General features: G+C 42.1%; 1 protein-coding gene and 1 pseudogene across 1 annotated transcript in view; one reads left to right on the forward strand and one right to left on the reverse strand.

Moving 5' to 3' along the window:
* The window catches only part of Col25a1 (collagen type XXV alpha 1 chain), a 399,159-nt gene that overhangs the window by 120,871 nt on the left and 255,798 nt on the right, over window positions 1-22,490 (forward strand). The window lies entirely within an intron of this gene.
* Window positions 17,553-17,683, reverse strand: LOC120101132 (U4 spliceosomal RNA; annotated as a pseudogene).

Here is a 22,490-nt window from a genome sequence, read left to right on the forward strand (position 1 = left end):
TTCTTTTCTGTGATTTCTTGACATTCTTGGTGAGGAGGAAATGGCCTCAGGGGTAGAGCTGAACAGCTGTCATGCCAGGGTCTCCATTAAATCTCTGTGTCTCATAGTCAGACTACACAGCCCAACCACACAGTCAGACCACACAGTCCCCCTTACTCAATTCCTGAGCTATGGAAATAACTGAAGTATATTTGTGTGTGTGTGTGTGTGTGTGTGTGTGTGTGTGTGTGTGTGTGTGTGTGTCAGAGGGAAGGGAGAAATGGGGAGAGGGAGAAATTCTAAGAGTTCTCAAGTGGCAAAGGACTATGAAATAGAACTTCTGGTGCCACTCTACTTAAAATGTAAAAGACTAGATGTTATTAGATATGCTGTATTTGTCAAGATTCTCATACCCAGGAAATATTTCACTAGGTAATGTTTAATTGCTATTGACTAATATGTGTATTATATATAATACATAATCTATAGATCATAATATATCTTAATCGATATAGAGAGATGCATATATATTTGCTAGGTTTGAGTTCTCTCAGTGGGGACAGTGAATATTTTTTGTAATATTTTTAGTTTTAAGATAGTATTATTAAAAATGTTCTTGCTACTTTATTGAATTCCCATCCGTTGACGTACATCGGTGCGCTCAGGGAAGGGGTCAATGTTGGCGGTACAGAGTGAGGCAGTGCTTCCTCAAGTCCTGTGTGCCATTCGGCCACTTGATGCATTTCTGCTGTTTTATCTGCAAATGGGGTATTAGAGCCCTTGTCATAGAGGGCTGTAGGAGAGACTAACTGAGCAAAGGTGAGTGTGATGTTTGCACAGTAGGGGACTTGGTAACCATTGCTTTGTCTTAGCAGTAAGAAAACACACACTAACTGCTTCCGAGTGAGGAGTTCTGCTTCCTAGTCGTTGGCATCCCTGATGTGTCCCTGACAAGCCACTGTTATGGATGTTGGTAATTTTGTGTAATATGAACCCATTAAAATTCAAGGATAGATTCTGAGCTCCACATTACTGTTCAGGCTTAAATTTGCTCTCGCTAGACTTGTATTGCAACAAACATTATGAATTCTTTATTATTTTTGTTTGTGTTTTCAGTTAAAGCAGATACATGAGTGTGAGTAGGCTGCTTAATGTAGGGGAAATGCTTCCTCTTTTGGGTGAAAATAATCCTTTCTCTTGAAAACCACCCCTGAAAGAACTGGCAGGCATGGAATTGCTGTTCTAAACATATGGATTTTATCTAGGAACCGTGCTTGGGAACATCAGATCATTAAGCTGCCAGTGAAGTGAAGGTTGCAACCCTAACGGGGTTCTTCAGATCTCAGCATAAGAATTTATTGTAATGAGGACATCTCTAGGTAGACTAGGCTCTAGCTTCGTTCACCAGATAGAAGCAGTGTAGCAAGACTGCATCCATTTCTGTAGTCACAGCTTCTTTGTATGATATAATCTAATCATGTGTTCAAGCATCATCTGAAAGCTATGTCTTTGGATTAATAATTCATTAGCTTGCTCTGGAGTAATTAAAAGAGAATTAAGAGACTCTCCTAGCAAGATAAAGTTGTAGTTTCTGCATCAGCGTAGTTGCTAGGGACCCTTTACAGAGATTCTCAGAATTGGTTGATACTAAGAGGTTTTATTGTTTGGTTTTGTTTTTTAAATGTGATTGCTAGTTTTAACTTTTGACTTTCAAGAAAGTTGAGAAGTCTTTGGAAAATAAAGTTGTTATATTGTCTCATATGACGGTGATATTTTATCAAATGACCCCCGTGTCTAGCAATGCCACCAGTTTGAACAGGCTCAAAAAATATCCATTTTTTAAGGGCTGTAAAGGAATGTCGTTTCCTGTGTGTCACTTAGGTAATACATATTTCCAACCTTTCTTTAATGATCGTCAGGAAACTGTTTTTGGAACAGTTCTCCACCAGTGCCTATTGTAAGCTCGAGGGTTGTTGCTATGTGGTTCAATTCCAGAAACACTTGAGAGTTCTTCTGATGGATACGAATTTTGATGAAAAGTAAAGCCATCAAAGTAGGCAGCGTACCCTTTAGGGGGATGTTTGGATGCTGAAGCCGAGCACACCACAGAGAGGCAAGCAGTACAATGCAGATGCAGCGTGGGCGATGATGACCTCGTGAGGTAGCGCCCTGCAGGTCATCATGTATGTTTCTGAAGAAAGGCTTCTCAAAAGTGGTCAGTGAAGATGTGTACAATCATGCAAGGTAGAGAAGAGGGGAAGAGGAGAGGGCTACGTTCTCCAGCATAAGGAGAAGCATAGTGTTTGGGGAGTAATAGGATGCCACTGTCGCAATAGTGCAGAGCGTGGAGTGCAACTGAGGAGACAGACGGGAGACAGTGATCACCCATGGATTGCAGTGGAGCAGAACGAGGTATACATGAGCCATTGGACCTGACAGGGATGCTGTACCTGAGGAGAAGGGGTGTTCTTAAGACTCACTCTTTCTAACGCGGACCTGGTGGAGTGGATATTGCGGTGCCGAAGTTGGTGGTGAACATTTTTTGTAGTGATAAGAAAAATCTATCCCTATTGCATGTTAGTTAATATTCAGAATTAATTGCAGTATGTGCATATATTAAAAACCTGACCTCTATTACTGCTTAATATTATTATTAATTTCTATTAGGCTGATTTTTCTGACCCCTTATGACTTGAGATTTGAGGGATCACGTATTTGGGGAAATTGTCGAGCATCTGGATTCAGAGGGTATACGTTATCATTGACTGGTTTTATTTGAACTGCAATGTCGCCACGAGTGTCTCATACAGTGTAGGGGGGCGGGGGCGAGGTTTGTCATCCTGCCTGCAGAAAGCTTTCTCTGCATGTTCATGCAGTTGGATTTGCACGCTCTGGGCTTCTTTAAAACCACCTGCCCCCAAGAACCAGCATAAAAGGGAGGAGGCCCACCTGAGCGCTTCATGCAGGAACAGATCTCCAAGCTCTTCTGTGCCAAGCCTTTTCTCTTGTCAGCATGGCCATATGGATCATCCATCCATTAGGCGATGGGTCTAAGGTTAGGATTGAGTTTTGTTTTTGTTTTTGTTTTTTGTTTTTTGTTTTTTTTTTTCGGAGCTGGGGACCGAACCCAGGGCTTTGTGCTTGCTAGGCAAGCACTCTACCACTGAGCTAAATCCCCAACCCCAGGATTTGAGTTTTAAATATGCAAAAGATACTCCACCACATTTTCTTTGGAGAAAGCAGACCTAGAATAAGATAATTTCTATAAAGAAGACTAGAGATACTTTTCAAAAATGAATACTTAAAAAGCAAGAAGTCTGGCTCAGCTTGAGACGCACACCCTTCAGAGTCAGAAGTAGATTGGGGGTAAGCATGGCGAAGCCTTCTCATGCTTGTGGGTCTCTGGTGGAGGGATCCTGGTTACTGTCTGCCCTCTTTCCTTAACGTAAGAGAAGAGGGCCGGATCCCATTGGTTCAGCATTAACCAGTAAATGTGTTTTCAATTTAGACGTCTGAAACTCTATTATGGTAATCATTGGAAGTTTTAAATTGAGTAACAAGCTATGGTACAAACTCAGGTTACAAAATAGGACAACGCAGGTGAGAAGCACATGTTGCCAACGGTCCTCCCCTCAGGTTATCCCACCCTTCCCTTGCTGGCACCTCAGCAGAGGGATGCTGTGAGTCTCTCAAATCCTCAGTTTGGGGTTCTGCATATTTGGGGAAGTGGCTGTCCTGGTCTCTGTGTTTTGCACCTATGGAATACTTATCTGTAGTGTGCACGTGTACCAGGCTTCGTCTGAAGACGTGTGCAGATCCCATGGGACACATAGATATAAGACTCTGAAGTCCAGGAGTCATTTGAAGTGTAAAGTTTGGACGTCAGTAACTGATTAAAATCATGGAAGATGAGGGAAGGGAATCTCTGTATCCGGCCAGGGTGGAAATCTGTCCTGCTCTGCTGCCGGGGAAACATGCAACCCATCACCCTGCCTCTTGACAGCCTCGCCTTGGAGAGAAGCAAATTCAGTCCTTCCAGTTGCTGTTTTGAAGCTAAAAGTGTTTGACCAGTTCAGCCCCTGAATGGTGTTTAAGGAATAAAGAAAAAGGGGCAGGAAGTACTAATTGGCAAATTACTCCTCGTTATTTAGTTTGGCTTCCAAGTTAGAACGTTCAAGAATGAGGAGCTTTTGTGAAAGTTGCCAGGAAGCAGGAGCAGGGAGCTTTTTCTTCAATTACTATTTGATGTGAGGCTATTCCTGACACATTTAGGCCATCACTTTCTATTAAATAAATATTGTCCTATAATGATTTTTAAGCCTCTCACCATGGATGTGTTTATGATTCCGAACCATCTAAATGAAGCACAACTTGCAGAGCGGAGATGAATGGACTTTTCACGTTACATGGTACTTCAAGGGGTGCTATCACTTCACAGTTTCTCAGTGTTCAAAAACATACATTTACTAACCGCTTCTTCATGGTTGTCCTGACCCCAATTAGGGAAAGCGGAGTATTTAAAAGAAATAATTCCAAACAGTGATTACCACAGAGAGAATATAGCCTCTCGATTCTAGTGCCTCAGAATGTTAACAGAGAATTTATTTCTTTATTTAGCAAGTGACAAAATGTTTTTGACCCCAAAAAATAAAAAAGAACTTCAAATTCTAAACCCTGAGTAGATGGCTGTCACTATGGGATGGCTCCTGTTCAGACATGAGTCAAAGTGGCTCAGGGCTTGTGCCTCCTCGTTTTGTTGGTACCACTGAAGTTTAATGTTACTTCTCAAATGCCATGCACAGAATGAGGAATTCGGATTTACTCAAGGAAAGGAGAATTCCAGAATAAATAACTATATCGAATTGTCATTACCTGTCCCAAAGAATGGCTCCATCCTTTAAAAAAGAGCTAGGGTTTTAGCTGAGACCTTCTGTTCCCCTTCATTCTGCAGATGGGGTCAGTGGAGTTGAGAGGACAAAGGGGCTTTTCCTCTCCTGACTGACAGAACTTTCCACACTCCGTTACTTGGCAGGGGGGTTTCGTCAGTCAGCCTTTCTTGAAGCGGTGGGCGCCGCTGAAATAACTGTGAATTAATGGGCAGTTTCCTCTCCACAATTAAATGTCTCACAGAGGAACAATTTGTATATGCTTTTGGAAATGCTAATAGCTCCTAAGGTAGCAGTCTTGCCTCGTCTCTTCATCCTTACAAAATCCCATCTCCCAGAGTGGGACTTAGCTGTGCCGGGAGGTGCTATGCAGTGGGGTTACCCTGCTACATGGAATACTTTTCTGATGAAATGTGAGTCTGGAATATTTTTTTTTCTAAAATACATTTGACTTCCCTGATTAAAAAGCACAAAATTGGTTTTTTTCTCCTAGTTTTAATTTCTTTAAATTAGAGCCTGTATCTGAGAGCAATAGAAATAATTAAGAGCAGAGCATGTTGGCATGGAGTCTCCCAGTGAGTGAATGCAGGATTCCCTCACTGACTGGTCAGGGGCCCAGGTTTGGTTTATCCGTCTAAGTGCTCTACACATCTTCCTTTTCCTTCTTGAAAACATATTTAATTTGTGCCAGGAAGAAATTGCTTTTGGGAGATGATATGGACTGTGGAGAGCCATGCCACTGCAACATGCCTACCCACACACGCACATTTGCATGTGCATATGCACAGACAGCACAAGTGAGAGCTCAAATTGCTTGCCGTTAACGGATACAGTGCACTTACCTTTCTCTGTTGGGAAGATGATTTTGTTAACAAGGTTGGGGGATTAGGGGTTGATTGGAATAACACCATAGTTTAGACGGGGAAATGATCATGAAGTTTTTGTTAGTAGTTCAGGTAGGCAACCAGAGAGGTCTAGGTTACAGCAATCCTCCCCCACCCCCACCCCAACCCCCCATGGGTTTGGATAGGAGAGGGAAGAGTTAAACTTTTAATAAATGAATCCAAATTCAAGATCCTTTTTCCCTAATTTTTGAAGTATATTACTTCTATAATTCAATAAATTACATAACCTTACAATATGTTCTTGTTATCTGCAGTCCGCTGGGCAGGAATTTCATGTCTCTGTCTCACTGCAGTTCTCTCCCCATCTGGCCTTTGGCGGTCACCAGTCGACTCTCCGTTCCACTGATAAAGACTTTTTCAGACTTCACGCAGATGTGAGATCATGTGGTATTTGCTTTTCTGTGCTTGGCTTTCTGTAACACAATGATAGTTCCATCCATATTGCTATTCTCGATAGCGGAATGCTATTCTGCTGTAAATGTCCACCATATTTTACTCAGCTAGCCATTGATTCACAGTGAGATGTGTATATGTCTTTATTACTGTGGACAGTGCTTCAGCGAATATAGAGGTGCAAGGGTCTCCTGCATGTGACTTCATTCTCCTAGTACTTAGCCCAATGGCTAACCGTTTCCTTTCTCTACCGAGAACCTTCCCTACTGTTTTCTGCAGTAACGTTACCATTTTATATCCCCAGGAGCTGTTTGTTTCTCTTCATCACTTCTCTTGAGTCTTTTTACAACCTCCAGTTTTAGTAGGGCAAGGGATGGTGAAATGTCATTAACCTTCTGGTTTGCATTTCTTTGAGGCTATAGAGTGATCATTGCTGTTGACTGCTTATGTCATCTCCTAAAAAGCTATCTCTACAAGTCCATCACCCATTTTTCTATTGGGTTATTTGGGTATGTTTTTGCTATTGTGTTTTGGGGTTTCTTACATAACCTGCTATCAGCGCTTTGGTCAGATGAGTAGTTGGTCAGCCCTCTGGTCAGATGGGTAGTTGGTCAGCCCTCTGGTCAGGTGATTAGTTGGTTAGCCCTCTGGTCAGATGGGTAGTTGGTCAGCCCTCTGGTCAGATGGGTAGTTGGTTAGCCCTTTGGTCAGATGGGTAGTTGGTCAGCCCTTTGGTCAGATGGGTAGTTGGTCAGCCCTTTGGTCAGATGGGTAGTTGGTTAGCTCTTAGGTCAGATGGGTAGTTGGTTAGCCCTTTGGTCAGATGGGTAGTTGGTTAGCTCTTAGGTCAGATGGGTAGTTGGTTAGCCCTTTGGTCAGGTGGGTAGTTGGTTAGCCCTTTGGTCAAGTGGGTAGTTGGTTAGCCCTTTGGTCAGGTGGGTAGTTGGTCAGTCCTTTGGTCAGGTGGGTAGTTGGCAAACATGTGGTCCCATTGTGGAATTTGTCTCTGTGCTTGACAAATATTTTTATTATTTTTATTTTTTTATTTTTTTATTATTTTTATTTTTATTTTTATTGTTTAGAACCTTTCAAATTGTATGTAATTGTGTTTGTATACTTTGAGTTTTGTTTTCTGGGTTTCTCTAGAGTCTTCCCCAGGCAGTTTATGCCCAGTCAGCATCCTGAAGCATCCCCTCTAGGTTTTCTTCTAGTATGTTGTTTAATGATATCACACCTTAGGTAAGTGTTTTATCTGTTCTGAGAAGATTTTTGTGAACCAAGAAATAGGAGCCTTGTGATATTCATGTGTACAGATTTTCCCAGCATAACTATGGAAACATTGATCATTCTTAGCTATTTCTTTTTTTTTTTTTTTCCCGGAGCTGGGGACTGAACCCAGGGCCTTGCGCTTGCTAGTCAAGTGCTCTGCCACTGATCTAAATCCCCAACCCCGATCATTCTTTATTCATGTTCTTAGCATGACTGTTGAGTCAGCTGGCCACAGGCATGTTGGCATTCTGTTCTCTTCAAACATTCTCTATTTCCATGATGTTTGATGGCAATGACATTTTATCCATTTTGAAATTATGAAATATAATTCAGTGTGCTTTGTTCTTTTTTGTTCAAGGCACCCATGGATATTTGACAATTTTTGTGGCCACTTAAACATTTTAGAAGTTTTTAGTAGTTCATTGATGAATATCATTGGTATTTGGATAGGGATCACATGGATCTGAAGATTGTTTTGGCTATTTTGGGCTTTGCATCGATATCAATTCTTCTAATCCATGAACATGGAATGTCTCTCTAGCTTTGTATTGTCTACAATTTCTTTAAAAAATTTTTATCATAAGGTAATGGATCTAGATATATTTAATCTGATTAACCATAGCATGGTGCATGCATGTAATAAAATCTGTACAGATTAACTTTATCAGTATTTTCAAGTTCCATGATTTTAATCTAACAGTTTAAAATGAAAGGAAAACCGGTTGTGCTGGCATACACCCTTTATCCTGGGACTTGATGATCAAAGGCAGGCAGATCTCTATGAGTTTGAGGCCAATTTGGTCTACATAGCAAGATCCTGGCCAGCCAGGCTACCTGCTGAGTCTCTGTTATAAAAATAAGATAAAACACCAGGTGGTCCTGCCACACACCTTCAGTCTCTGCACAAGGAAGCTAGAAGCAGACAGATCTCTGTGATTTTGAGGCCAGCCTGGTCTACAGAGATAGTACACACAGAAACCCTGTCTCTAAACAAACAAATAAAAGATAAAATAAGATAAAAATTAAAGTAAGAGGTCATTAAGAGGGTTGGTTGTTGATATGTGATTTGTTGAATTTGAAGTGTGAGGTATAAGTTTGCATGGTATGTTGAGATTTAGGAGTATGATGTTATGAGGTCACTATACTACTTGAATATATTAGACACTTTCAGATTGGTCCTGCATTCTTTTTTGTCAATTTCACGGTTTCTAAAATTGCAAATAGAAGCCAAAACCATCTTTAGATTCGGTGCAGTCTCTATCTGAACACCAACAATATTCATCAACGAGCTACTGAAAACTTCTAAAATGTGTAAGCAGCCACAAAAATTGACAAATATTCATGGATATCTTGGGCAAGAAAGAAAAAAGTACATCGAATCACACTTCATAGTTTGATTTCTCTTCATATTTGACTTTTTCTTGCTTAAACCCCTTCCAATTTGTCCTTCCATTAGGCTAATATATTAATAATAATAGGCTAATAACACAGTACTATAAAGCAATGACAGAAGCAACATGCTCTTAGTGCACACTTGAACGTGTGAGCTAGGCCTGGGTCATTTTGACTGACACTGAACAAAACTGCACTCAAGGTGTCAATCATGGCTGCAGGATACAGTGTGTGTGTGTGTGGGGGGGGTATCTGCCGACGAGCTCACTTAGATTGTATCAGAGACCACGTGGGCCTATCTGAAGGTCTGCTAGTGCTGTGTCAGTTTTGGTTCCCCAGAGCGAGATCTGTGGATGAGTGAGAGCACCCCAGACAGAATCATAAATCTTGGACCTTACATCTTGTTACTATCCTTACAAAGTACTTGTTAGAAGAGAGGCAGTGGTCTTCGGCCTTCAGAGTGTAGAGGCCTGTGGAGGCTGGGTTCCTGCGGCCTTCTCAGAGGCTGCTCACTATGCATGGCTGACATCTTCTGGACCCTGTTTCCCGTCTCTCCAGTTTCATGGCCTGCCAGTCTTCCATTCATATTAGAGATGGTATACTATTTATATTTGAAATAGATCAGATTCTCAGGTTTCTAACATGTTCCTGCTATCTTTCGCCTCCAGACACAAAGTAAGATGTTTGTCTTCACCTGGCTAACCTACAGGGGTACTTTAGATTTCAGCAGGAGCAGCCCTTCTGGGGAAGCATTCTTTACTGTTCTTTCTCGGCTCCCCAGATGAGAGTAAGAACCCCTTTCTCCTTCAGTTACAGCACACAGCCCAAATGACAGACCTTAAGAATACTCTGTTTCAATGTATGCACTTTTTATGATTTACGCTTTAACATAACGTTAGGTACTTATTACATCTGGAATGAATGAATGAATGAATGAATGAATGAATGAATGTGTGACTACCCCAAACAGAAGGCAGGCAGCATGTCAGTTAACAATGTGGTTAATCTGGTTAATCTTGGCTGTCAACCTGAAACACCTGGGAAGAAGGAACCTCCACAGAGGAATTGCCTTTATCTTCATGGTCCTGGGAGAGATTTTCTTGACCGTTGGTTGATACAGGAGAGGCCAGTCCTACTGCACGTCCCTGGGCAGGTGGTCCCAGACAAATAAGAAAGCCCATAAGCAGTGTTCCTCCATGGTCTCTGCTTCAGTTCCTGCCTCCAGGTTCCTGACCTGAGCTCCTGTCCTGACTTCCCTTCACGATGGACTGTAAGCTGTGAGCTGAAGTCAGCCCTCTCCTCCACAAGGTGTTTTTAGTCTGTGTTCTGTCTCAGAGGCAGGAAACAAAGATAGGCAGTTAGGCTGAGACTCTCAAGCGTGGGTTAGTCAGGGAGTTGTCCTCTTATTCCTGGACACATCTTCCCAGAGCGAGGTCTTTTAAGTCTGTTGGTTTAGGGCAAAGAGAAAGTCTGATTTCCGTTCTGTGTAACTTAATTTGATTTACTTACTTCTGAATACATTTAATAGAGTCGGGTCTTAAGCATGGGTTTAAGGGGGAAACGAAGGCCTGACTTCTGTTTCATGTACCTTTATTTTTTTACTCATTTGTATTTAATATATCATGCTGAGCTGCAGCTTTAAGCGAAGTCCTGTGTTTAGCAGAAGTTGGTTCAGCATGATACACTCGCTGTCAGGGCTGGTAAAGGCTTTGGTTTATTAAATTTTTGCTTTTGACTCTTCGTTTCTTCAAACCAATATGAGCAACCGCGTGCAGAAAAAAAATAGTTTATAAATTACTTCATAAAGGGCATGAAGTTGTACTTGCAATTTCTTTCTTATTTATTTTTAATGAATTATTTCAGTGTTTTCTTGAGACTGAGTTTCTCTGTGTAGCCGTGGCTGTCTTGGAACTCAGTCTTTAGACCAGGCTGACCTTGAACTCAGAGATCCAGCTGCCTCTGCCCTACCAGAGTGCTAAGATTAAAGGCATGAATCACCACACCTGACCTACTTGTACCTTCTCATGAACAGAGAATATTGATTCCATTTCCCAAAGAACTAACCCCTTCAGTAGAAAAATCCAGATGGTGATGAGCTACCCCTTCACTGGCCTGAGTCAACTAGCAGAAAAGTTATCCAGTCTAGACCCTGTCCCTCCATGTGGGAGGTTAGATTCTGAAGGTCAGGGAAAGCCTTCAGAATGGCCGTCCTTCATGTCTGAAGTGGGTGCACTTATGCCGTGATGTAGTCATCCTCCGTGAAATAAGTAAAGTGATTGAGACAAAATGATATTTCATCAGACTACTTTTATTTAGTTTGAGGTCGTGTCCTTTCAGCATGTGTCTTTTGAACCTTTTTATATTAAAAATGTTTGTGAACAGATAAAGATGCTTTGAAAATGGGGAAAGCATCTCTTTCCCAGTTTCACAATTGGTGGAGAGTTGTGGGACTGCGTTTCCTCTTTAGTTAAGGCACAGCATGCTACCTTTAGCGAGGAGATGAATGTGGCAGCAAGGCAGTAAGAAGAAATACTTCACAGCATTAAGGACTGGCTCTTCTCACCCTGGCAAGTCCCTTGGTTTCTACTGAGCCTTGTCTCCTGTCTCGAAACTCAGCAGCCATGCTCAAAACAGGTTGTATCTGACTATTCCTTCCTTTCATCTTTGACTACCATGTCCTCTGTGAAGTTCATCCTCCTTAGAGGATGTCATAATAACTCCTCCTTTCTCTCTACCACCTTCTCCCTGCCTTCCCTCCACAGCTGGGCCATTCTCCTCAGCCATCCTCTAGTTTCTTTCTCCAGCTCCGTGAAAATCACGTTTTGATACTATTTCATCTTTGTCTACCACAGACTCTGTTTCCTGCATTTTATAAGCGATCTGTATTCCGACAACTTCAGATTTCTAGCTTACATCTTTTATTCTCACTCATTTGATTCTCCCTCCCGCCTCTCTGTCTTCTTCTGTCCTTCACTTCCTTCTTTCCCCCTCCTCTCTCCCTCCCTCTTTCCCTCTCCCTCTTCCCTTTTCTCCCTTCCTCAGCTCTCTTAAGACAGGACCTCACTAAGTAGCCCTGGTTACTTGCTGTGTGAATGAGTCCGTCCTTGAACTTGTGGCAGTTCTCCTGCCCCTGCCTTACGAGTGGCGGGCGTCTTAGGTGTGTCACACACTTGGCTTACTTCAGATTTTTGTACCCAGTTTTCGTTCTGTTACTCCCACTCCACCAGCGCTTCTTCTCCTCTGCCACCTTCTCCCCATCACTTGGTTCTGCCCGAGATCCTGTCTTTCCCATGATTGATTCATTTCTTGTCACCAAGTCCAGGTGATTGTACTTTCTAAGTATGGGGTTCTTATCCTTACTCCCAACCCCAGGCAGCCAACGGCTGTGACATGCTTACAAGCATCATTGTAGGAGTGTTAGGGAATCTATCTGGAGAAAAGGGTGTGTGTTCCCTAAGGCAGACTCCTCAGAGGGAAGGTGGGGTTATGCATAGTCTAGAACAGGTCTCTGTGTGGTTCTAATGGACTCCAGAAGGGAGCATTTCTGTTGTAAACATCGTATAAGTCAGTTGTTTCCACCCTCGGTGTATACTGCTTCCTGTAGGCCTGTAGTGTTTTTCTCTGTCACTACTGGGACACCCTCTGGCCTTCAGTCCTTCTATCTTCAGATCATTATCTAATATAAAAACCTACTGTTTTTTATATTAAACTCTTAAGCGCACCTCATTACCCGTCAGAAAAATCAAAGCATTTCTACAATCTGGCCCCTTCCCCTTCTCCGGTTCTCTGCCCTTCATTTACTCTGTAGCCATGTGGGATTTGTCATGTCTGAGCACCCCTTGCTTCCCTCTCTTCATGCTTTCCCATGTCTTATGTCTTCCTTGTTTCCTTTTCACCTGGCTTACCTTTGTTTATTATTGTATACCCAGCCCCTATACCATGACCCCAACCCCGACCCCAGGAAGCATTCCATATGTTCACGGACAATTCTGTGAAAACCTCATTCACTCTTTCTACTGGGTTTTACTACTGTAACATTTTCTTCTCTAGTTTTCCTAAGTGAGGATAACTTTGAGGTTGAGGAGCATATCCTGTTGTCTTTGCTCCACTCGTTGAAGGTTTCAGTCAGAAAAACCGAGCCAGTAAAAATATATCCAGCCATTCACAAAAGTATTTATTGAGGGACTAAAGAGATAGCTCCGGGGTGGTTGCTCTTCCAGAGGACCCAGCATCTACATGGTGGCTTAAAATCATCTGGAACTCTTGTTTCAAAGGATCAGAGATACCCTCTTTGGGTCTCCATGGGTACCAGGCTTGCACATGGTGCAAATACATATGTACAGTCAAAACAACCCATCCATATAAAAAAATTTAAAATAGCATTTATTGAGTGCATGCTGAGCATCTGATTTATCATGTACATGATGTTACATCAATAACTTTTTAAAGGTGTTTCTTGTGTCTACAGATATTCTGTTCTATTGCTATAGAAGGGCTAGCATTAGGAAAAAAGCGGCAAGTGCTGTGGAGAGACTTTGAGACAAAGAGACCCTTTATTTTCAGTGGGGTTATGAACAGGTGAAGCAATATGGAAATCAGTGTGGCTGCTGCCGCCGCCGCCGCCGCCGCTGCTGCTGCTGCTGCTGCTGCTGCTGCTGCTGCTGCTGCTTCTGCTGCTTCTGCTGCTTCTGCTGCTTCTCTTCTTCTTCTTCTTCTTCTTCTTCTTCTTCTTCTTCTTCTTCTTCTTCTTCTTCTTCTTCTCCTCCTCCTCCTCCTCCTCCTCCTCCTCCTCCTCCTCCTCCTCCTCCTCCTCCTCCTCCTTCTCCTCCTCCTCCTGTTTGTATTCAAACAACCACAACTTTGTGGACCAAACAGACCCATAAAGGAAGCCAATAATACTCTTTAGACAAGAGCAGGCCAAGCTGAATAGCAACAGCCTCTGCCCACCAGGCATGGGTGTGGGCTTAGGTATTTTCAAAACCTACTTTTATAAGAGTTCTTAAACACTTTAACCTCCTTTGTAGCCCACGACCCACCAGAGGTAGTGGGGAAAACGGTTATTAGGACACAGGGGAAGTGGACCTATATAGAAATAATTCTTAGGGGGTGACGCCAATCTTCATTGTCAGGATATCAGTTGTCCAGTCCACTAGCAAAGCACCACACATGAATCAGCAGCTTCAGTCTGGTCCACTCGGCAGACACCGCACAGGAATCAGCTGGTGCAGTCCAGTGGTGGCAGCTTATTAGTAACTTAGAATTAGCAAGTGGCCTAGCTTTGGTGCTCTGGGCATATGAGAAGGGTATCTCTGTCCTACCACAAAGATGCTTCCACAGCAATGTTCACTGCTGCTCTACTCCTGAGAGCGAGCAAATGGAATCAGTTGAAGGGGAATCGACTCCCATCAACTGATGAATGGATAATGAAAATCCGGTCCATATGCACAGTGGAATTTTATTCAGCTGTAAGGAGTAATGGAATTATAGGATTTGCAGGAAAATGGATGGTTCTGGAAAGTGTCAAGCGAGGTAATTCGGACTGTGAGGGGCAAATCCTTGTGTTCCCTCTCATGTGTAGATCCGTAGGTCGTCCTTTACACATAGGCGATATGGGTGTAGCTGTTGGTTATTAACTACAAATGGGGAGAGGAGGGAAAAGGAAGTTTTGAAAGTGAGGGAGCAGTGAGTTCTCCTGACTTGAAAGCAGGAAGGAGGTTAGAGATAAAGGAGAGAGGGAAGGAAGGAGAAAGGGTGTGAAAGGGAGACGCTGTGGGGGATGGGCAGGTAACTCCGTTGAAAACCTGCTACACCAGTCTGTGGAGCTGAGGCTGATCACCAGAAACCATGGGAAAAAGCTGAGCTTGTGCTTATAAGGATAGTGCCAGCGACGCAGAGACAGGGCGCTGGGACTCGCTGGCCAGTCCAACCTAATGGGTGAGCCACAGGTCCGCTAATCAAGGTGGAAAGCTCCTGTGGAACAACCTGAGACACATCACACAGTCACACGGGTGTACACATTCACACACACATACATATGCACACACACATTCACTCACACACATATGTACACACCCAGAGACGCATGCATTCACATGTATACATATGTACATACAGGGATATGTACACACAGAGAGACACATTCACACACCCATGTGGACGCACAGATGCAGAGAAGCACATACATAAGTTCACACACAGACACACAGAGAAACACGTATACATAGACACATACACACTTACACATATATGGAGACACGTGCACACAGACTCATGTATGGAGGCATCGGCTTCTCTCGCCTCTTTTCAGCTTTGAGCTTTAATGTAGTCCCCATGGCTCCCTGCCCAATGCAGGTGTTACTGCCCAAGTACCAAGGCCCCCTGGCACCAAGCTGCTGCTGGGCTTTTTCATTGTTGCCTTTCTGTGCTGTTGTTGGTTTCCAGCCTTACGTGCTTGTCTAAAATGTATTATTTTAAAATCATCTTTCATTTTCAGCGTGTCTATTATTTCCTCAACTGAGTTTTCAGTGTTTTAAGTGTATTTTGAATATCTTTTCTGTGACCTTTAGCACTCATTAGGGAGCTGTCTGTAATTATGCAAATGAACACTAGCAGAAACCTTAATGAGACCTGAATCCTTCTGTTGATTCGGTTCACTCTTCCTCCCCATCAGCATGGTCTGTCTTATTCTCCATGGTCTAGAGGGATTTTATTAATGTGCGCCTGTTCTATGGAATGACAGGTAATAAATAATTAATAGTCTTTTGCGACAAAGAATTTTTCATGTTACTTTCCCTCAGAACTTCCAAATGCTTTGATTCTGAACCAGAGTTGCTCTTGCAAATTGGAAGGACAATAGGCAGACCTTTTCCCAGCGGCTTTTAGACTTGACCAGCATCTACAATCTCCTGGGGTTTGATTGCTTCATATGCTAATACAGCAGGAAAGACAAGAGGTGGCTTACTGACAGAGCTCTAACAAGAAGGTATTAGCAAAAGCAGGCCTGAGAAGGCCTGGGATAGACCACAAGGCCAAGCCACTGGGCCTGGGCTTTGGAGTAATCATAGCTCATAACCAATGTTGTTGTGTATTTTGCCTATAGTAATCATAACTGATCCTTTCTGAAAGCTTTTGTGGTATCTCACAGGGTTCTTTTTGTTGTTTTTGTTTTATTTTGTTTTATAGAAAACTACAGAACATATAAATTTGAGTACCATAAGTAGGATTTGAATGAGAAATTACAGAAAGAAGTAATTACTTGAAAAAATGAGGCAGAACTAACTTAGGTAAAGAAAAATATATACACTGTGTTTTCTGGACTCCTGAGCCTGGCTGTACATCAGAGTTAGGGGGAAGAGTTTTTGTGAACTGCTCCACCTAAGGCCGCTTCAGTTATGTTACAGTGGAGTCTGTTGTAAGGTCACCATGGAAATTCCCAGCATCCTCTGCTCTGCCTCACAATATTGTCCTAGCACAGCATGCTCTTACCAAGGCTTCCACATTCTGAAAGTAGCACAGGCTCCATGCTGAGAACCAGGGGGAGCTCAGACACCAGTATCTCTAATTCTCTCATTCCAGGATGGGTTAACAGTCAGGGATCCCCCATGCCAGCATTGGGGGGTTTCTTCCTAATGTTAACTCTGTGCCTGGTGCCTAGTGCCAAGTTACCATCCTCCTACCTTGGTATGCCCATCAAGATGGCAGCCTAGCCATGGCTGGGTCCCTTAACATGCCCTCAGCTCACAAGCTAGGGTGGATGGTTCCAAGGAGGGCTAACCTCATAACCACCGGGATTCAAGTCTTTCTTAGTTACCGAGAAGCCAAACTCCATTTGGAGTAGAGCTAATTGATCTTTGGGGTGGGGGCTTGAGGGAGGGGAGTAGATAAAAAATTTGAAGGAGTAAGGACTAGTTGCTAAAATAAAATAGAGCGTTTGTTAGGGTTCCAGAGGAAGCGCACCAGGGAACAATTCTGCCATTTCTCATCACTTTTTGACAATTTTGATTCTATTTCAGGTTCTTTATACAAGATTTAAAAATAACTCCAGAGAACGACATGTGAACTGCGTGTTCTGCCTTGCTTCCCTTTCATTTACCGTGTGTCGGGAACCTTTCTATTTAAGTTGGCTGTGTATACAGAAGCTGCATTCTATACCGTTCCCCACTCAGATGCCAGCTATGACCACAACTCCACCCCGTCTCTATGCTAACTGCAAACACATAGCACAGGGATACATGATGCAAGCTGGCAGGCAAGGAATAAGAGCTACTAAGTAATTTTCAGACCATTGAGACCTCACACCAGCCCCTGAGATTGGTCATAATCCCCCCCCCCCCCTTTTCTTTTACTCCTCAGACCTTCCTTTGAGCTGATTTGTCTGGGGCCAGCCAACTAACAAAACAAGAAACTGGGTCTATGTATCTCACAAAAACAAACGTCTTTCTGACTTCTGCTCCAAATGGAGGTTGCCTCCGTATATTAACTTCCCTTCCCTATGAATATCAGGAAATGTCAACAGAGGTCCCTCTTCTCAGGCGACTTCAGCTTGTGTCAAGTTAACAGGAAAATAGCCAGGACAAGGATTCAGTGACATGGCCATGACACGTTCTTGTGTTTTCACCTTAAAGAAGCACATGGTGACATTTTACTATACCTTCTTGTCTTCAGATAAGAATTTAAGATTTGAATCACAAGGTCAGCAAAAGGAAAAAACTCATTCTTTGGCTTTCTGGCTAGTAGTAGGTAAAAATGAATTAATCTGCCTGTTAACAGCTGATCTTGTTGAGAGAGAAGGTCAACTTTTAGCAATAATCGCACCTCGGATAAACCTCATTGGCTATGATACTGCCACTGTGCAAAGCTGAGAAGGTCAACTTTTATCAACCAAGAATGTTCTTCATCCTGGATTAAGAAATAGTAAAATGATAAAAAGTTTCCAAGTGTTATGTCCCTTTAGAAAAATATTACAGGACAAGCCCCTAGGAAACAATCACGAAGCCTATGAATGAGTCACTTTAGTGGAGGTTGTCCTGAGCTCAGAAGTGAATCGCCTATATTCACTTCTACTGTTTATTGTCTTATTGGTCTTCCAACTTTCAAAATAAGGCATGTGTCACCCGTGGTCTACAAGAACTGCTCTAATGCCTGGAGTTATTGTCATAGGGTAGTACACATGGATTCCAAGTACTGAAATTGATAATGGTTTGATAACGAGGTGATCTGGCAGCATCTGTCCTGTCAACAACAGCTGGTCTTTCTTAGCCAGCCACTGTGGCCATATAAGCTTTACCATTCAAGGAACTTAGAAAAATGAAGTGATTGCTTACAGTTTTAGAATCTAGAAATATTTTATATACAAAGATTTCTTGGAGTTGGCAAGGTCATGTAAGTGGTGAAGTGCTTAGACAGCAGTTTCTGAAGTCCTGATTTTGACTGACACCACTCTTTAAATGGTGGGTGTGGTGGGGGGGAGGGAGAGATAGAGACAGAGACAGACACATGCACACACACACACACACAGAGAGAGAGAGAGAGAGAGAGAGAGAGAGAGAGAGAGAGAGAGAGAGAGAGAGCAGGGAAAAATATTTCCAGCCCAGGTTCAATGAGAGACTTTGACTTAAAAGATAAGGTTGATACCTTTGAGGAACAATATGAGTTTAACCTGTGGTGTGCACATGCGTGTGTGTGTGTGTGTGTGTGTGTGTGTGTGTGTGTGTTGAAAGAAGACAGGATGTATTAACATTGCGTATTTTAATTCCAAGTGTTGAAGATGCATTCTGAGCTAATTTAGACAGACTATGAATATATACTCATTGAAAGAAATTCCATGTTCAGCATTTTGCCAGCTGTCCTTGCTACCCGGTTCTTGTGATTTGGAAGCATTGTTTCCTGAGAAGGCTTTTTCCCCTAAGTCTATGGGTAACTCTGTGTATTAAGCAGACTGTTGACGTTAATAGCAATTGCCTTGGAAAAAGGCCTCACAGTCAAGTGATACCATCTAAGGTGTTTCCCTGAGGAGTGGCAATTTGTTATTCCACCAATGCACAGTATAGGGACAGAGTTTAAACTTACATGCCTTTATGATAATTCTTAGCAAGAGACTCTCCCATATAGACACAAATTGTATTAGAAAGGGAAATGCCCCTGACTGGGGTTGTATCTTGCTTACATTCCTGTTCCCTTTGTGGTTAGATCAGAAGAGAAGTGTTGGCAATGTTCCTCTGTTGTCTTCTAAATTCTGAGAGTTGTGAGACAAGTAGGCTTAAAATACTACGGATAGTATTAAAACAGCTAAATGTATCCAGAGCTAGCCGACTAAAGCCAAAGGGGAGACACTGGATACACACGAGTGTACTATGATACTTTGCTGGTTTTTTTTTTACCCAAACAAGAAAGGCAAATGCGTGATCATTTTTGAATAGCAATAACAGTGATAAAACTGTGATTGGTTACTTAATTTGGGGCAGGAATCTTTCTTTTCCTCAAGTAAAGTAACTCAGTCAGAGAGACAGGACATGTGTATTTGCTGTGGGTACCTGCTGTAGAATGAAACTTTGTTGTAAGGTCTGAGAACTATTCATTCTCTAACAGCCATGAAAGCTCAAAAGATGGGAGAAGAAAAATAAAAAGAGCCAACATTTCAGTGTTTCCTTGCGAGCTCATGTTTTTTACATATGACATTCTTTTCTTGTTGTTCTGAGACCAAAAAAATAAAATGTTTATCATTAAGGAGAGGTTTCAGTCATCATGGAAAATTTCACAAGCTCATGTACTTCAAACTTCTCCTTCAGAGGGTGATTAGAGCTAATGGTGTCCAGCAGTCCGAGGATGCCGTCCACAGAATTGCATGGTACGACTGAACATTACATTGTAGGCATTCATTAAAACCTTGAATTTAAACAAGGGTGGAATGTAAAAACCACATGGGAGAAGGGGCTAAATAACTATCTTAGGATGCAAAATTGAAGTCAACAATTAAATAGGGAGTAAAAATGATGAATACCGCCATCTCAAGCAAAGTAAAATGCTGACTTCACAAATTGTGAACTCAACGTTTGTAACATAGTAAAAAGAAGCACTGAGGAGCGTGGGAGGCCTTGCATAGTTGTACTTTGTATTTCAAAGTTTCTTTTTTGTGAACGGAACTGCAGTGGAAGGTTCTTAGTGTGAAAGGGAAGGCTTGGGGGAGATGGGTTGAAATGGATGCAGGCTTTGTCCCTGGACCTGAAGTCATGGACTCAGCCGTTGGCACGTGTATGTCATAGGCTAATCAGGATCAGTAAACATGGGGGCTTTCAAAGTGGGCAAGAAGTCTTAGGGAGACTGAGGCAGTCGGTAATGGCTGTGGTACCCTGGATTATGTCCAAGGACAACAGCTGGCCTCATCAAATGCCTTAGAATTACAAACATATCGCGGTTCTTTACAGAAGCTTGGGAATAATTTCATTGCCAGTGCCAGTATCACCAAGAGGATTTGCGCTGTAATTGTGAAATGCCTTATCTCTTGATCTGGAGTCCAAATATAAACGTGTTGTGACATTCCTTTTATTGAATGGAAGTTAAAGAGAATTTCTAGTTTGATTGCATCATCTAACCTCTATTTTTGGAAAAATTTAATCATATCAACCCAATCATTTATTTATCCCTCTAACAAGCATTACTAGTGTGATCCAGGACTTATTTCCTGGTTTAATATAGATCATATTGTTTGATTTATATCACAATTAAGAGTCCTTTAAAAATATATATTTAAAGGCACATGATACCAGATAATGGCCAATTGGAGAGGTAAAAACAGTTCTATGTGACGGAGTGACACTGAGTATATCAGCCATGCTCAGGAGTAGTTGGCCAGTACAAATCAAAATCCATGCTTTTTAGTGGCTTTTTGTTTTTATTTTTGTTCTTGCTTTTGCTTTTTGTTTTTAAGAGAAAAAAAGAACATGAAGTCGATTGGGCAGGGATGAAGGGGAGAATCTGGGAATAGTTGGGGGTGGGAAAGACCAGGATAAAAATCTACTGTATGCAATTCTCCAATAACAACTTTCCAAATGGAAAGAATACTTTGAAAAAAACAGTCATTTCTAATAAAATGATATGATCTCATTTATGAAAGTTCTATAGATTAACATTTAAAGTAAACACTTTTAGGCAGTAACTTACATATCAGCAACACTGGCGTATTTTTATAGGCGGTGGTTGGCTTTTAAGGAGGGATGACATCATTAGAATTCTCATAGACGGAAGTTGTATGTTTGAATACACTTGTGCCTTAACCCTAAAATAAGTATGTCTGGGGGAGAAATTCATAGCCCTTACAGTGAGCTTAACTGAAAATATTGATTTATCATGTGACTTCTAAGGGACTGGTATATGGTCACCAAGCTTTAGCTCTTACCAAATAAGGCACTTGCAAAGAAAGCCTGCTCGTCCACATGGCCCATGCTGGCTCTAGATCAGCTGATCTAGTTCTGTGAACGTGTGTACATTCCTGTTCACTTCTCTAAGTTCATGGGTCGCCATTGTTTCTTGTTTGCCTAGTTGACTTTGTTTTGGAGTAAAAATACTATTTGGTTTATATAAAGTTATTCACATTTGACTTTTTGGCCCTATCCTTGATACATTGGCAGCCCTAAATCTAATTCAGGTAGAGCTGTGATTGATTTCCCATACAAAGTTCTCTGGGCTTCCCTCACAGTGCCCAACTCAAAGTTATCACAGGCGGTAATTTCCATCCAGGAATGTATCCTCTTGTCCTTCTTTCCTGTTTCTGTAGGAATGTGTTCGGCATCTTGGGCATATGCCACATTGTATCTACTTGTGATGTCAAATTTGTTTCCCTTTCTAAGAAACTTAATTTTTAGGGCCAGTTTAGGTTCCTAGCAAAGGTACTTGGAAAGTATGTGAAGTTTTCATACCACCCTCACTGGAAACTACTCCTGTTCTCAGTGTCTTCAAAGTTTGACATTTCCAGAGTGCCACGTCCGGGAAGTGATACAGCATGGCTTTTCATTGGTGTGGTAGTCTGCATCGGAGTCTTCTGTGCATCTTCTGGATTGACAGCTCATTTTTTCTGTGATTGGATACTACTTCATTGCCCAAATGGATCACAGTTTGCTTGTTTCTTCATGGACACTGTTTCTTAACAGACACTGTAGTTACTGGCAGCTGTTTTAATTGTAAAAAAAAAAAAAAAAAAAAAAAAGCTGCTATAAATATCCAGAATTGTTGTGTCGTGCTAACATCTTAATGCCACTGGAAATCTTTTTGTATGTTGTCTTGCTGTTTTCTTTGGAGAGGTATCTTTTTGGTCTTTTGTTCCTCAATTTTTGGGGGGTGTATATCTATGTGCCCATGAGCATGTGTTCATGAGGATCTGTGTGCCCATGTGTACATATGTAGACAGATGCCAGAGGTCAATCTTGAGTGTCATTCCGTAGGATGCTGGCTCTCACTTTTGAGTCTCTCTCTCTCACTGGTCAAGCTCCAGGCATCAGCCCGTCTCCATTTCTCCAGTATGGAGCTTGCAAGTGCATGCTCCCAAGGCCAGTTCTTCTGAGTTCTGGATTGAGGTCAGGCCCCTGTGCGTGTGTGGTAAGTACTTATGGACTGAGCTATCTTCCCAGCCTCTTTTATTAATTTTTAATCAGGTCGCTTATCTTTCAATAGT

Source organism: Rattus norvegicus, chromosome 2 (assembly GCF_036323735.1).
Source record: "Rattus norvegicus strain BN/NHsdMcwi chromosome 2, GRCr8, whole genome shotgun sequence".
NCBI lineage: Eukaryota > Metazoa > Chordata > Mammalia > Rodentia > Muridae > Rattus > Rattus norvegicus.